A 6,391-nucleotide genomic window follows, 5' to 3' on the forward strand; every position below is an offset into this window, starting at 1 on the left:
ATACAGCAAGTGGTGCCCATAGGCACACCCCCCCACCCCACCCACCCCCCCCCCCCGCCCCGTCCCTCATGCTACTGCTATTTGCAATTTTGTATCTGAAAATACACGTATAATCAGGCATGGTGTGTCTAATTCCCAAGGAGCAAGAGAACGCCTGGTCAGACGGGCCCTGTGTCTCCAGAGACCTGCTCTTGGGCTGCTCTGTGGCTCTGGACGTGCTGCTCTGAACTTTTGATCTCTTTTGCCATCTGCAAAATTATGACAAGAAATATATGTAATACATGTTTTTACAGGCCAGCATTTTTCCATCAAGATACTTTTCCTTATTTTTAATAAGCTTTTGCCTTAGACAGCTGGCAAAAACTCCATAATTTGTACCTGTTATTGATTTACAGCTGAATTAAGAGCACAAAACTAGCCTGTTTTTGCAAATCAGCTGCTGAGATACTATCAAGGTGCTATAGAAGAGTAACACGCGAAGTAATATCTCAACATCTTAGCATTTGTATAAAAATAATGTGAAATGGTGAAATAAAAAGCCAGTGTCTGACATTTTAAGGAATTCTCAAAGTGACAGGAATTGGTCCAGAAGATCTTTTAAGTCCTGTGCTGTTGTGACTAGTAATTTTTGTAGGAGTTTCCGAACCAGCTTGTTCTCTGAACTTGTATCCAGAACTTATCACCGTCATGGTGACTCCGAGCTAATGACTCAGTGAAGTTGGGTATGTTAAGTATCACTCGATGTAGGAAAATAACAATACTCCAGCTGAATCAGACCAAAGGTGCACAGAGCCCAGAGTCCCCTCTGTGGCCGTGGGCAATGACACGTGTGGGGGGCAGAACATGAGCACAGGGCCAACACGCAGTGACGTGTTGCTGGAACACCCCCAGCCCCGGTGGGCTCTGGCTCAGGGCCTTGAACTCTTACAAACAGACCTGATCAAATTTAATTTTTCATTTGTCTGTGTCTGTGGATAGGACAGAGTGAAGTGACTCCTGCAGGCAGATGTGTGTGTTATAGACATCTGTATCACAGGGACAGTTGCCTAAAGAAGGAGAATATTAAGGGGAGTCAAATGTTTAGTGGCTGTTTATTGCAGCAGTGACTATAGGCTTAGGGGAAGATCTTTCCCAGTTTGCCTGTGAGCTGGCTTTGCTGCCTCCACATTATTCACAAAGATTTGGGTGAAAACATTTGATGGAGACATCCCGTGAAGCCGTGTTGTCTCTTAACCCCAGTTTGTAAGGCTCCCCTTCCCCATCTCCCAACACGCTGTCCTGTGATGTGTGAGGCTTTGACAGACACGTCCAGTCACGGCCTCCTGCCCGTGTGTAATGGCATGTGATGTGTGTCACCAACAGTGCGACGTGTCAGCTCTGAGCTCTGGGGGGACGGGGACTGTTTGGGATACTGTAAGTCTGCATATTGGGAAATACGCAGTTATTGCTTTGCTGCTTGTAGAAAATATTGGGATGGATGGTTTAATTTGTAAGTAATTTGCAGAAATGATACCTAATACTTGCAGATTTGTTGTAAGATTTTCATTGCCTGTTTTTACAAAATGAGCAAAGACATTAAGGTGTCCTAGTGAGAAGGAGGTGACTTGCCCCCATCACCCAGCAGATCAGTCCCTCCTGTATTTTACTGTTGGCATTTACAGTCCAGACCTCTGTGGAGGTAGAACCAGCCTGTTAACTTAGAGGTAGGTGTCCCAGAGTGTCTGTCCCTGTGACAGACAACACAACAGGGGGCAGAGAGAGTGAGAGACAGGTACTGGGCAATTTGGGTTCTTCCCACTGAGGGCCTGTTGCTCCATTCTCCAGTTGACCCAGCTCATAAGTACACCTGAACAGAAAAAAAAAAAACCAAAATTGTTTTGAAAGCTTGGTTGTATTTCAATATGAATGAAACCCAAGATTCTTCCAGCAGTGAGGCAGGTTAGCTAGAGAATTGCAAGTTGTGCACCTTCCTGCAGCAAAGAGAGTGGAGTTCATGGAGTGGCATGCAAAAACGTGTTCTGTGAGGGGGAGAAGCGAGGCAGTTTTGGAGGTGTTCTCTGAAAAACATTACACTTGGCTCATGTTCAGAAGTTGACTTTAATGAAGGTGTTTTCATGTCTCATATTTCAAATGTACTTTGCCTATCTTGGCAATTTGGGTTTGTTTTATTAGATGGTGAAGCCGTTACAGTTCAGGTTATTTTCAGTTTAACCTGCTATTTCTGTTCCAGTAGGTTACAAATGGATTAACAGATGTGTATGTATAAAAATTAATTTTTATATCTTGTTTTTGTGTAGGAGCATTATAGCTTTGAAAGCTCTGCAGCCTGACGTCACCGGAGTGACATGTTCTAAGTGTGATCGAGGTGGTATGAACCCAGACTTTGCAGTGAGAAATACCTGCCTGTAAAAATGTTGCCTGAAGCTTTCTTGCATGTATAGAGCCTGATTGTTCATTTCGAGAACTGTTTTAGGAACAATTATCTTGAACAAAGGGCAAGCGGGTATCACCCGTGAAATAAAATCTGCCAAGGTGTCTGTGGGAACACGGGCGTCAGGCCCCGGCAGGGCCCTTATCCCCGTGGCAGGACAGCCGGTGACAGCAGCAAAGCCAGACCCTGCTTCCTGCTTGGGCTCATTTGGAAGCAGTTGCCTCCCCGAGGTAACAGGGAGGCATCCATATTCCCTTTTTGCAACAGGCCTTTTTTTTTCCTTCAAAAATCTGTAGTTAAGCTGTGGTTAAGATTTAAATACAGGAGGCTATTTTTAGTATTGGTTGGTGAGGTAATCAAGGATTGACCCCACTGACGTCAATGGCAAAACTCCCGCTGATTGCGCTGCAGCCGGGTTTTCATTCAATAAAAAGATAATGAAGAATCTGATTCATAATGAAGGGAGGAAAAGATGAATCAGCCCTGGCTGTGTGGGCAGAGTTTTCCCTGTGTTATTAACTGTGCAGTGCCACCGAAACAACGTCTGTCCTTATCAGCTGTAGTATTTACCATTATTTTTTACATATGCACAACTAAACACAATTAGCCCTCATGTTATTCCTGCTGAAGCGTGTGTTGAGCTTCATTGTTGTCAATGGAAACTGTTGAGTGCTGAGTTTTTCTGAAAATCTCGTGATAATATTTTAACACAAGAAGTAATTTCAAATTGTCCTCTGAATTACAGCTTTTTTTATGATGTAAAGGTTGATTAGGTATTGTTTCTGGATGATTTTTTAAACAAATGTGTTTTTTGGTATGTATACTATATACAGCAAAAATCTTTCTCTCGTTTTCTCCTGTGATAGCAAAATGTAATGGTTGAAACTATCATAGAAGCAAATAATATGACCATTTATATCTATAATTTCATTTGACACATCTCACTGAATGAACATACTAGAATGTCATAGCCCAGAAATAATTTATTATAGTGTCCCTAATTATTATGGGTTTGGTTTTATATTTGGAAAAATGTCTGATATATAACTATTCAATTAACTGAGTGTGTTTATTTTTGATTAATTATACTATATATAGTGCTTTTCTGTTAGAATAAATATCCACTGTCAGAAATTGTCAAATAACATGTTAAGTCAGGTCTTTTTGGCCAGCCCTAAGTAGCTATTTTTTTCAGTACTAGATTGTCTGTCTTTTTTTTTTTTTATTATTATTATTATTATTTAACATTTTAATTTGCTGGTTATTTTCAGGCAAAACAGGATCACTCAGTTTTTTCTTTGGTATGGGTTATGCTCTTTTATTCAGTGCTTCTCATGGTCATTTGGTCTTTATATAATAAATACACATTGTTGGATTATCTTAATTGAGCAGGGTACCAGTATCCTATTATTTCCCTACCTTTAAAGCAACCCATACACAATCCTTGTGCAGAATTATCTATATTAGCTGATTTCCAAAGTTTGTTCTTCTGTTTTCTAATAGAATGTCCTTTAAAGGGTAAGAGCTGTGTGTCCTTATTCGCTGTCAGTGCCTGGACACAAGTGATGGAAGTTGGGATTACGCAGACACCTCAGGTACCATTAGTACATGACATCCTTTTCTTTTTACCTGAGAAAATGTATCCAAGGTATTTCTAGTAAATTCCTTAAATGAAACTAGAGTATGTAAGGTTTGTGTATTGAATGAAAAAAAAAATGCCCAAGATTGGTACTTCTCAACTCTAACCATCTGAAAAGCTACAGAGGTCTCAGTGTCCTGCCATCCTTTGACTGCCCAGAAAAATAATCCCTTTGGTGACTAGTTAACCTGGGACAGTTGGTCCAAACAAGTGTCCTGCCTTGGGTGCCACAGCCAAAACCCTCCCTGCTCTGAGACAGCAAGAACAGGGTGAACTTTGTGTGTTGTTTTGATATTGTGTCCCGTGAGGCCAGTGCCATTTCTCCTGCCGGTCTCTCTGGCTGCTGTCTGTGGGAGCAGAACCTGGGAGATGAGGCGAGAATTAATGAAGGAGTAGTTGCAAACACAAATTTGGATGATTAGAGCCCAAGGCTGCTGTGACTTTGCACATCTCTTTAAAAAGTGCTGGTAAGACCCGTAACACTGAAATTTAGACGCAGTGGTCCAAATTCAGTGTTGCATGACGAGAGATTGGAGAAGAATTTAGTCACTTCTTTTGATACCATCTTGTTGAATCTCTGACTTAATAATTTCCAAATGATTTCACATAAATTGATTATGCAGCTGCTGCTGGTTTCTGTATTTCAGCAACTCTGAATGTGGGGCCCTCAGGAGAGCACAAAAATAGATTTGGGGCTGTCCTGGCACTGCTGGCTCCAGGCCTGCCCAACGCTGGCCATCGCTAATTCGGCTGCAGAGCTGTTGGCTGGTGCTGTACGGTCAGAAATTGAGCCAGATCCTTGCTCTGTGTCTGCTCTTCCCTGTGAAGAACTTCAGGAAGAACATTCAGTAATGACCACTGGAATGAAAATTACCCGAGGAAGAGAGCATACTCTATTCAGTAAATACAAATAATTCTGGAACAAGGTTGTATTGTGGAAACATTAAAATTGTGAATGCTTGCACATGAAGATTTATGTATCGCTAATGTTTTTTACATTAACTTTTTGTGCCCTGAACTCTGGATGTTACAGAGCTTAGCAGAAATTCCAACGAGCCCTTCTGTGCTGGAATGCATGGAGTCAATTGCCCGCAAATACAGCCAGACTCGTGCCAGCCAAATGTGGACACTGCTGTGAGTAACTCTAATTGTCTCCAAGTGGGATTGCTCTGCTTTCAGTAAATCTATAGACATGGGATGAAATATTTAAAATTGCTTGGCAGTTAAATATTTGCTAGTGTGCCTTGCTTTTGAGAAACAGGAAATCTTTGTGACTCGTACCTCTGCGTCGCTGCCATCAACGGGCGCCGCTTTGCCGTGAGCTTCCCTGAACACGCAGTGAGCGCGAACAAACTGATGGGAGCATGAACGTTCTTTGCAGTTGGGCAGAGAAGAAGAATTGAGTCTGCAATTGCTGCACCACCAGTGGCTGTGAAAATGGATCAGTGCCATACTGGCTAAGGAAACAAGGGTACTAAAGATTGTCTCTTTGGGTCACTATCTTTTTCCACGCTAGTACAATGCCACTTCTATCGACGTAACTACCACTATTTTTTTGTAGTTAGAGGAGGGGAGCATTGCATGAGTAAGATTAAAAAAAACAATTACCATAATTACTTTATTTCTGAAAGTTGACAAGTTACTGTAGCAGAATAATATTTTTAAATGCATAGGTTTTCCTAAGTTGCATCAGAATTGTACGTGAGCTGCCATATTTTTAGTACTCAACAACATGAATGCATAAAAATATTTTTGTTTATTTGTTCAAAGATGGTCTGTGAATCATGATAGTTTCATAAAAGCTAATTACAGTGAACTCCCAAAGCAACCTGTTGGTTGAGTTAGTAACTGAAAAATCCATACAACCTGTCTATAAATGGTTCTGACAAAGTGCATGCAGATTTAAGTCTAAATAAATACTTATTCTTTTATTCAGATAGGTTTGAAAACTGGTTTAATCTTGACAGTCCCTCCCCAGGCATGGACAAACCGAAGAATATGCTGCCATGGGAAAAAGAGCTGCAGTGAAGGATGTTTGAGCACTGATGGCTGTAAATGCACGTGCCAGTCTGGGTGTCGTGGGAATTCCTGTGGTGTGTATATTGCATTCCCTGAACTCCTCTCGCATCTGTACAAGATCAAAGTACTTTTCTGTTAACTACTTTTAATTTAGAATTTGTGACCCTGCTGGTTCTGTCTGCCAGCTTGGCTGCTTTCTGTTTGAGAGTACATAAACGTGTAATGTATAAATATGGAGAAAACCATGTATAAATTGGTTTTTATTACTGTTGTCTGTTGCAGTATTCTCTTCCCCCCCCCCC

The sequence above is a fragment of the Calidris pugnax genome, unplaced genomic scaffold, assembly GCF_001431845.1.
Source record: "Calidris pugnax isolate Ruff unplaced genomic scaffold, ASM143184v1 scaffold28, whole genome shotgun sequence".
NCBI lineage: Eukaryota > Metazoa > Chordata > Aves > Charadriiformes > Scolopacidae > Calidris > Calidris pugnax.